Source organism: Suricata suricatta, chromosome 5, assembly GCF_006229205.1.
Source record: "Suricata suricatta isolate VVHF042 chromosome 5, meerkat_22Aug2017_6uvM2_HiC, whole genome shotgun sequence".
NCBI lineage: Eukaryota > Metazoa > Chordata > Mammalia > Carnivora > Herpestidae > Suricata > Suricata suricatta.
This window is the reverse complement of record NC_043704.1, coordinates 56,424,214-56,435,962: the sequence shown is the minus strand read 5'-3', so window position 1 is coordinate 56,435,962 and position 11,749 is coordinate 56,424,214.

The window sequence follows — 11,749 nt, the reverse complement described above, 5'->3', positions numbered from 1 at the left end:
TAAGCCCATCAACAACAAACAAACAACAAACAGAATCCAAACCAGCCCTTCGACCCTTATAGACTCAGGTCTATCCTGATTCATCCCAATGTCGTTTTTTACATAAATAGAAAAAATATATCTATTAAAATTTATTTGGAATCACAAAAGACCCCAAATAGCTGAAACATTTCTGAAAAGAGAAACAAAGCTGGAGGTATCACACTCTGATTCCAAACTATATTACAAAACCACAGTAGTAAAACCAGTATGGTACTGGCATAAAAGCAAACGTAAAGACCAATGCAACAGACTAAGGATCCCAGAAATGAACCTACATAGATAGTGTTGACTGATCTCTCACAATAGTGCCAAGGATGTACAATGATAGTCTCTGCAATACATGTTATATGGAAAATTGGATACCTATACTCAAAAGAATGAAATGGAACTGTTATTTCATACCATTTGCCACAATCAACTAAAAATGGATTAAAAACTTAAACATAAAATCTGAAATAATAAAACTCTTAGAATAAAACATAGAGAAAAAGCTTCAAGTCACTGACTGAGGAAAGGCCAAGATGGCAGAGCAGCAAGGAAGTTTTCAGCTTCTCTCATCCCTGAAATGCAGTTAGATCAGCGCCAAGCCATTTTGCACACGTAGGAAACTGATACGAGGAGTAACACAGCAATCTGCATACCTTGAGGCACAGAATTCAGCAGATACAAAGTGTGGAGAGGTGAACTAGGAAAGAGACAAGCTGCATAAAGTAGGGAGCTGTTTTTATGGACAGAAGACAGAGCAGGGAGAGTGTGGCACTTCAGGAGAAGCACTCCCTCCGAAAGTAGCTGGAGAGAAAGGGAAAGAGTGGAAACACTCGCAAGGGACTGCACAAGAAATCTGTTCCCCAACACCACTGATGGGGAGAAAGGAAAGGGTTTCAATACCATTAGGATTATAATGGACTATAAACAAGGGAGTGCAGAGCTGGAAATTCTGGAGCTGAATAACTGGCAATGCTCTGGTGGGGAGGAAGGTGAATCTCCAAGAGGAGTCAGCGAGGTCCAAGGGGTCTGTTGGCCACAGAGAGAGAAGTGGTTCCCCTGCATGAAGGGCATTTGGTAGAGGCCATATGGCATCCCCACAAGCAAAGGTCCCAGCGGACCCCAGAGAACAGCCATATTTGCTGTTATTGGAACAAAGATGCCAGAGTGCGATGAAACCTGGCACCAGCTGTGTGTTGTGATTTGTGATAATCTCTGAACCTCTGCAGTTGTGTGAACACATGAATGTTCTCTGGGGCAAGCCAGAACCTGGCAATTGCTCGGCAAGACCCTCCCCCAGAGAGTCAGAGCAGGTCCAAGACACAGGGTTCTCAAAACTGAGTGTCTTGGAAACACAGACTCATCTGATATAAAATTCAAGAGGAAGTTGCCACCTGGCAGGTTGATGGCTTGGACGTGGACAAAAGGGGTAGTGGACAGAAGTCTAAGACAATGAAGGGGTGCATAACTGCGGCTCAGTGGAGTGCAGAGATCCTGTGTCAAAAACGAGGGAGCTGGGTGATAGCATTTTCATGTCTTCCACACATGCGCATATGGGTGCACATGCTCGTGCACCACACCAATCCACTCCAGTAAATTAAGCTGGACCACATATTGGAGAATGGAGCCATTACACCAAACCCCACCCAACTATACTCTCCCAGCACATGCCCTAGAGGACCACCAGAAAAGTCTGTCTGCCTGCTTAGTGTAAGGACTATAGAGTGCTTCATAGTTTGAGCTCTAAGGAAAACTGGGTGTAATGCATTTGGATTTCATTGTTTGCTGGTTCATCTACTCGTTGTTTTTTTCCTCCTTCTTTTCCTTTTCTTGGATCCAGAAAGAAAAGATTTTTATTTTTATTTTCCTTTTTTTAAAAAATCTATTCTTTTTACTATATTTACTTATTTTTTCGTAATTTTAAAAATTCTATTCCATGATCTTCATTTCATTTTACTCTATTGTATACATTTAAAATTTTTAAACTTTTTCCTGTTTTATTTCTTTTTTCTTTTCTTTCCCTTTTTTCTCTATTCTATCAAGCTTCCTTTAACAACCAGAGAAAAACACACCTAAGATCTAGCTTCCTTTGTTTTTTTGTGTTGTTTTAATTTTATTTTTAATTTTATTTTATTAATTCTTTTTCTTGCTTCAAAATGACAAAACAAAGAAATTCACCACAAAGAAAAAAACAGGAAGAAATGACAGCCAGGGGCTTAATCAACACAGATATAAGCAAGATGTCCAAACCAGGATTTAGAGTCATGATTATTAGAATACTAGCTGAGGTTGAAAAAAATCATAGAATCCCTTTCTGCAGAGATGAAAGAAGTAAAATCTAGTCAGGACAAACTTTAAAATGCTATAACTGAGATGCAATCTCAAATAGATGTCTTGGCAGCAGAGATAGACAAAGCAGAGCAGCAAATAAGTGATATAGAGGACAAAATTATGGAGGATAATGAGGCAGGAAAAAAAGAGGGAAACTAAGACAAAAGAGTATGATACAAGGATTAGAGAGCTCAGTAATTTATTAAAAAGGAATACACCCAAATCATAGGAGTCTCAAAAGATGTAGAAAGAAAAAAAGGGGTAGAATGTGAACAAATTATAGCAGAAAACATTCCTAATCCAAGGAAAGACACAGATATCAAAATCCAAGAAGCACATCCAAGAGAACTCCCATTAGATTCACTACAAACTGACCATCAACAAAGCATATCATAGACCAATTCACAAAATACACAGACAAGGAAAGAATTATAAAAGCAGCAAGGGGAAAATAAACGTCCTTCACCTATAAGGGAAGACAGATCAGGCTTGCAGCAGACCTATCCACATAAACCTGGCAGGCCAGAAAGGAGTGGCAGGATATATTCAATGTGCTGAATTAGAAATATATGCAGTCAGGAATTCTTTATTCAGCAAAGCTGTCATTCAAAATAGAAGAATAGATTAAAAAATTTCCCAGACAAATAAAAACTAAAGGCTTATGTGACCACTAAACCAGCCTTGCAAGAAATTTTAATGGGGACTCTCTGAGAGGAGAAGAGATGAAACAAAACAAAACAGTCTAAAAGCAACACAAACTAGTAAGAATCAGAGAACATCACCAGAAACTCCAACTCTACAGGCAACACAATGATAATAAAGTCATATTTTCACCACTCACTCTAAATTTAAATGGACTAAACGGCTCCAATCAAAACACATAGGGTATCAGAATGGATAAGAAAACAAGATCCATCTATATGCTTTAACAAGAGACCAATTATAGACCTAAAGACACCTTCAGATTGAATGTAAGGGGATGGAGAACCATGTATAATGTTATAATGGTCAAGAAAAGAAAGCTGGAGTAGCCATACTTATATCAGACAAGCTAGATTTTAAAATAAAGACCATAACAAGAGTTGAAGAAGGGTATTACATCATAATTAAGGAGCCTATTCAAAAGAAGATCTAACAACTGTGGATATTCATGCCCACAACATGAAACAGATGAATATATAAATCAATTAATCACAAACATACAGAAACTCATTGATAATAATACCATAATGGGGTGATTTCAACGCCTGATTTATACCAGTGAAAAGATCATCTAAGCAGAAAATCAATAAGGAAACAATGGCTTTAAATGATACACTGGACTGGGTGGACTTAACTGATATATTTAGAACATTTCATCTTAAGCAAGAGAATACACATTCTTCTCGAGTGCACAGGGAACATGCTGCAGAGTAGATCACATAAGGGACACAAATTGGCCCTGAACAAGTACAAAAAGATCAAGATCATACCATGCATATTTTCAGACCATAACGCTATGAAACTCACAATTAACCACCAGAAAAGAGATACTTGGAAAGACCAGATATGTAGAGATTAAAGAATAACCTACTAAAGAATGTATAAGCTAACCAAGAAATTAAAGAGGAAATTAAAAAGTATATGGAAGACAATGAAAATGCTAACACGACAACCCAAAATCTCTGGGATGCAGTAAAGGCGGTCATAAGAGGGAAGTATATAGCAACCCAGGCCTTCCAAAAAAAGGAAGAAAGGTCTCAGATACACAACCTTACCTTACACCTTCAAGAGCTGGAAAAAGAATAGCAAATAAAACTCAAAACCAGTAGAAGATGGTAAATACTAAAGATTAGAGCACAAATCAATGATATTGAAATTAAAAAAAAAAAACAGTAGAAAGATCAATGAAACCAGGAGCTGGTTCTCTGAAAAATTAACAAAATTGATAAATCCCTAGCCAGACTGATTAGAAAGAAAAAGAAAAGAATCCAAATAAATAAAATGAAGACTGAAAGAGGAGAGGGGCACCTGAGTGGCTCAGTCAGTTAAGCATCTGACTTCTGCCCAGGTCATAATCTGGCAGTCTGTGGGTTCAAGCCCCATGTTGGGCTTGGTTCTGAAAGCTCAGAGCCTGGCGCCTGCTTCAGATTCTGTGTCTCCTTCTCTCTGCCACTTCCACAGTCAGTCATACTCAGTCTCTCTCTCTCTCTCTCTCTCTCTCTCTCTCTCTCTCTCTCTCTCTCTCTCCTCTGTCTCCTCTCTCTCTCAAAATAAATATTTTTTTTAAAAAATGAATGAAAGAGGAGAGATCACAACCAACACTGCAGAAATAAAAACAATAAGAGAATATTATTAGCAATTACATGCCAATAAATTGGGCAATCTGGAAGACATGGACAAATTCCTAGAAACATACTAACTATCAAAAGTGAAACAGGAAGAAATAGAAAATGTGAACAGACCCTTAACCAGTAAAGAAATTGAATTAGTAATAAAAAATCTCTCCTCTCCCCCCCCAAAAATAAAGTCCAGGACCAGATAGCTTTTCAGGGAATTCTACCAAACATTTAAAGAAGAGTTAACATCTATTCTTTTGAAGCTATTCCAAAACACAGAAATGTAAGGAAAACTTCCAAACTTATTCTATGAAGCCAGAATTAGTTTGATTCCAAAACCAGACAAAGACCCCACTGAAAAAGGAGAACTACAGACCAATTTTCCCGATGAACGTGGATGTGAAATTCACAGTAAGACACCAGCCAACTGGATCCAATAATACTTTAAAAGAGTTGTTTACTGCAATCAAGTGGGATTTATACCTGAGATGCAGGGCTGGTTCAATAATCACAAATGAATCAATGTGATACATCACATCAATAAAAGAAAGACTAAGAACCACATGATCCTCTCAATAGATGCAGAGAAAGCTTTGACAAAGTACAGCATCCTTCTTGATAAAAACCCTCAAGAAACTAGGGATAGAAGGATCATACCTCAAGATCATAAAAGCCATATACCAAAATCCCACTGCTAATATCATCCTCAATGGGAAAAAAACTGAGAGTTTTCTCCCTAAAGTCAGAAACACAATAAGGATGTCCACTCTCACCACTGTTATTTAATATAATGTTGGAATCATAGCCTCAACAATCAGACAACACAAAGAAATAAAAGGAATCCAAATAAGCAAGGAGGAAGTCAAACTTCACTCTTCATAGACGACATGATACTCTATGTGGAAAACCCAAAAGATTCCATCAAAAATTGCTAGAACTGATCTATGAATTCAGCAAAATCACAGGATATAAAATCAATGCACAGAAGTCAGTTGCATTTCTATACACCAATAATGAAGCAGCAGAAAAAGAAATCAAAAAATCTATCCTATTTACAATTGTACCACAAACAATATGATACCTAGAACCTAACCAAAGAGGTGAAAGTCTATATACTGAAAACTATAAAAAGTTTATGAAAGAAATTGAAGAAGACACACATAAAAATGGAAATGCTCAAGGATTCAAAGAACAAATATTGTTAAATGTCAATACTACTCAATGGGTTCTACATATTCAATGCAATTCCTATCAAAATAACACAGCATTCTTCACAGAGCTAGAAAAAACAATCCTAACATTTGTGTTGAACCAGAAAAGACCTTGAATAGCCAAAGCAATCTTGAAAAACAAAACCAAGGCTGGAGGCATCACAATTCCTGACTTCAAGCTGTATCACAAAGCTGTGATCATCAAGACAGTACGGCACTGGCACAAAAACAGACACAGAGATCAATGGAGCAGAATAGAGAGCACAGAAATGGACCCACATACACATGGTCAATCATCTTTGACAAACAGGAAAAAATATTCAATGGAATAAAGAGAGTCTCTTCAGCAAGTGGTCTTGGGAAAACTGGCAATATGCAGAAAAATAAACCTGGACCATTTTCTTACACCATACACAAAAATAAACTCAAAATGGATGAAAGACCCAAATGTAAGAGAGGAAGCCATCAAAATCCTAGAGAAGGAAGCAGACAAAAACCTCTATGATTTCAGCTGCAGCAACTTCTTATTCACATGCCTCCAGAGGCAAGGGAAGCAAAAGCAACAGTGAACTATTAAAACCTCATCAAGATAAAAAGCTTCTGCACAGCAAAGGAAACAATCAGCAAAACTGAAAGGCAACCAATGGAATGGGAGAAGATATTTGCAAATGACATATATGATAAAGAGTAGGTATCCAAAATCTATAAAGAACTTATCAAACTCAACACCCCCCAAAAATGAATAATCCAGTTAAGAAATGAGAAGAAAACAAGAATAGACATTTTTCAAAGAAAACATCCAGATGGCAAACAGACACATGAAAAGAAGCTGAACACCACTCATCATCAGGGAAATACAAATCAAGGGGCACCTGGGTTAAGTGTCCGACTTTAGCTCAGGTCATGAACTCATGGTTCATGGGTTTGAGCCCCGCTGACAGCTAGCTCAGAGCCTGGAGCCTGTTTCAGATTCTGTGTCTCCCTCTCTCTCTCTCTGACCCTCTCCTGCTCATGCTGTCTCTTTCTGTCTCTCAAAAAAAAAAAAATGGAGAACAAAAGAGGGGTGCTAGAGGGAATTAGGTGGAGGGTAGGATAAATGGGTGATGGCTATTAAGGAGGCCACTAGCCATGTTGAGCCCTGAGTATTATACGTAACAGATAAATCACTAAATTCTACTCTTGAAAACAAAACAACACTGTCAACTAAATCAAAGTTAAATAAAAATTTCAGGGAAAAGAAAGAAAGAAAATGCAAAGGAAAAAAAAAGGGTGCCTGGCTGGCTCAGTCAATAAAGCATGTGACTTTGGATCTTGGGGTTATGAATCCAAGCTCCACATTTAGCATGGAGCCTACATAAATAAATAAATAAATAAATAAATAAATAAATAAATAAATAAATAAGTAAATCCTTTAAAAAAAGAAAACGTAAAAGAAAATCTTTGTAGTCTTGGATTAGGCAACAATTTGTTTTATTGTGGGACTAGGACCCACAATAAAAAATTTGATAAAATAGACTTCCTAAAAATTAAGAACTGCTGCTACCTTAACACTGTTAAGAAATAAAAAGTCAAGCCTTGGACTTGTATCCAAGAATATGTAAATGACTCTTTAAAAAAAAACACCCACAAAATCATTGTTTAAAATATACCAAAGATTCTAACAGAACAAAGAAATGAGCATATGGATGTCATATAAGTATATGAAAACATGTTCAACAACTAGGGAAATGTACTTTTTTTTTTTTAACATGGGAAAATGTTTTAATGTGATCTTTGGGTGGGGAAGGGACACACAACACAGGAGGCAGGAAAGATGGGGAAGATTCGACTGCATACAAAATCCACACGGTAGAACGACATTAGCAAAACCGGCAGATGGTAAATACTTGCGGCTCGCGACACGGAGCTGCTCTTAATAAACAAAGAGCTTCTGCAGCTCAGTCAGTCAGTCAACAGGAAGATGAGCAAGGATGTGGGCACGGCCTCCCAGAAAGGGAGGAAAGAGGGCTTCAGCGCAGGAAAAGCATTCAGTAGCTCGCGCTCGCGCATGACAAAGGTCACCAGACACCAGACGGAGCCCTGGGCGCTCGCCACCACACTGGGGGCAGGGGCCCCACCGCTGGCGGCAGCAGTTGCATGAACCCCGCGACTCCGCACCTGCGACTCGATCCCGGAGACCCCGCGAGACCCTGTGGCTGCTATGGACGCGTGTGTGCAAGCCCGTGTGCAGTGGGGCCTCTGGAAACGGCCGAGGGCTAGGAAGGGCCTTCCTGCCCCGAAGTGGGGGCTGCTCGAAATGCCACAGAACCCTGGGAAAAACGGAATGAACACTTTCAAGACTCTGGGAATTAACCAAAGGCCTGGAGCGATGCAAACGCCTGCGTAGCATTGGGAGGCGGGCTATCCCATCCCCCTCTCCAGCTTCGCGTGCGGCCTCTAGATGCAGGCAGCCACTGTGGGGCACCCCCGGAGCCCCTGCCCCCTCCCAGAGAACAGGCACCATCTGAAACGTCTGGCTGCTACTATGTCTTTATTGGAATATCTAAATTTAAAAGACACATATTACCAGGGTGCCCAGGTGGCTCAGTGGTTAAGCGTCCAACTTTGGTTCAGGTAGTGATCACTGTTTGAGAGCCCAAGCCTAGCACCGGGCTCTCTGCTGTCAGCATGTAGCCTGCTTCAGATCCTCTGCTCCCCCTCTGTCTCTGACCCTCCCCTGCGCTCACACACATGCATGCTCTCGCGCTCTCTCTCTCTCTCAGAATAAAAATTTTAAAACCAAAATTAAAAAGAAGACACATATTACACATATTACCAAGTTTCTGTGAATGTGTAGAGCAACTGAAAGTCTCATATACTGCTGGTGGGAATGTAAAATGATACAGCCACCATGGAAACAGTATGGGAGTGTCTTTAAAAAGTGAAACATATTCCTCTCATAGAAGCCAGCCATTCCATTCCGTGGTACTTATTCAAGAGAAATATAAGAATATTTCCATATAAATATTTGTACATAAATATTCATATCAGCTATACTTATCATAGCCAAGACTGGAAACAACCCAAATACCCATTAACAGGTAAATGGATAACCAGTTCTATATCCAAATGGTGGAATACTGCTCAACAATAGAGAGGAACGAACCACTGATAACATGGATGAATTTTAAAACAATTATTCTGAATAAAGAAAGTCAGATCTCCTTATCAAAAAAGAACTACCTATGTATGTACGATTCCATCTATGGAGAATTCTAGAAAATGCAATCTACCTATAGTGACAGAAAGCAAATCAGTAGCTGCCTGAGGATATGGGGACAGAGAATCCAAAGGGAGAGACTAAAAAGAGGCAGATGGAAACTATTGGGTTATGATATGTTCATTACTTTTATTGTGACTGTGGTTTTCCTAGACTGTGTGTTGGGGGGGGGGGTAGTTGTCAACACTTATCAAAATGCTAAGCATATGCAGTTTATTATAGCTCAACTATAACTCGATAAAGCTGTTTTAAAGGCTCTAAATTTAGCATAAAAATATGTATGGTGTAAAAACTATGAAGTATAATAATAAACATCTCTGAGCCCTATCCAAGTTCCCTTCCTCAAACCCATAACCCCTCCCTGCCCCAAGGAGTAACTACTATTGTTTTTTGGCATAAAAACTGTAATGTATGCCTAAAAAACAATATGGAAACATTTTATGTCTAAATTAATGGAAAATAGTTACATCTTAAAAACCATTTTTGAAGAGCACCTTGGGTGGCTCCGTCAGTTAAGCATCCAACTCTTGATTTCAGCCCAGATCATGATTTCATGGTTCGTGGGTTCAAGCTCCACATCAGGCTCTGCCCTGGCAGCATACAGACTTCTTCAGATTCTGTCTCCCTCTCTCGGCCTCTCCCCTGCTCATTTTCTCTTGCAAAAATAAATAAACATTTAAAAAATTTGTTCAGGAGCACCTGGGTGGCTCAGTCCATTAAGCCACTGACTCTTGATTTTGGCTAAGGTCATGATCTCACAATTTGTGAGTTTGAGCCCCGTAATGCACTGTCAGTGCAGAGCCTGACTAAAATTCTCTCTCTCCCTCTCTGTCTGCCCCCACCTTGGTTGTACTCTATCAAAATAAATACATAAACTTAAAAAATGTGCACACTTCAAAAATAAACATTTTTCAATGTAACAGTTTTCACAAATGGTATTCAAAGGAACTTAGACCTAAATGTCTGTCACCTGATGAATGGATCAAGAAAATGTGGTATGTACATACAATGGAGTATTACATGGCACTGAGAAAGAATGAAATATGGCCATTTGTAGGAAAGTGGATGGATCCTGAGGGTGTCATGCTAAGCGAAATAAGTCAGGCAGAGAAGGGCAGATACCATATGTTTGCACTCATAGGTCTAACAGGAGAACAGGAGAAACCTAATGGAGGACCAGGGGAGGGGAAGAGGGAAGGAGAGTTGGGGAGAGAAAGGGATGCAACACTTGAGAGACTACTGAATACTGAAAAAGAACTGAGGGTTGAAGGGGAAGGGGGAGGGGGGAAAAGAGGTGGTGGTGATGGAGGAGGGCACTTGTGGGGAAGAGCACTGGGTGTTGTATGGATACCAATTTGACAATAAACTATTTAAAAAAATAAAAGAACTTAGATTTTAACATCATTAAGTTACCTACTATTTTTATGGGAATTTTAACCATATTATTAGATACTATTTTATCCTGTTTACCAACAATTTCATTTGGAGTCATGTTGTCTACTAACTGGATTTGAAGTCCTTGAATACAAGTATTTTCTCAGAATTCCTTAGTGTCCATTTCCCTACCTCACCACCAAGCAATTATCATCTAATTTAGCACCAATTATGGTTTTTACTATGAAAGCTCAAATCTTGGAAGGAAATAATGCACCCTGTGAATTAAGTCTTAGAAACTCCAGAGAGCTTGTGTGGAAGTAAACCAAGAGTTTATTTGTAAAATTTTTATTAAAGAGCAGATACAAAATTTCAAACAAGTTGCCTTGTTTATAATCTTAGAAAGTAGGATGTTGGAATCTATTATCATTTAGTAAGTGGAAGCCTGCTCCATTTTACTGAATGTATGCAACAAAAAGGGAATGAGTCTTGTGATGGTTAATTTTATGTGATTGAGCCATGAGATGCTTAAAAAATTTGCTCAAACATAATTCTTTGTGTTTCTCTGAGGAGATTTTTAGATGAGGTTAACATTGAAATTGGTAGAATGAGAAAAGCAGACTGTCTTCCCTAATGTGAGTGGGCTTCATCCATTTAGCTGAGGGCTTGACGAGAAGAAAAAGGTTGACTCTCCCCCAAGGGGGACCTCCTCCCACCTAACACATTGTCAAACTGAAAAGAGACATCAACTTTTTCCTGCCTTTGGACTTGAACGCTGGGACCTGAGGCTGCTAGCCTTCAGACTTGAACTATACTATAGGTTCTCTGGTGCCCAGGTCTTCAGACTCAGACTGGAGCAAGATCATTGGCTCTCCTGGGTCCCAAGCTGGCCATCTCAACCTGCAGAAAACAGGACCTGTCAACCTCCATAAGGGCATTAGCCAATTCCCCAAAATAAATCATGTTATGTATAAGCATCTTTATTATGTTTATATATTTCCTATTCCTATATTTCCTATATTTATACTCCTATAGGAATATATAACATATATATAGAAATTGGTAGAACAAAGCAAGTTCTACATTGGCAAGTAGTCCCAGCACTAATGAGAGTGAGGGGATAGTTCCTCCTCAGTTTGCAGACTCCATCTTCCTGAAATCTCTCCTAGGTATGACTTTATTATACAGAATTTTCAGCTCTCACAGTTCAGCACAATTTAACCTCAAAC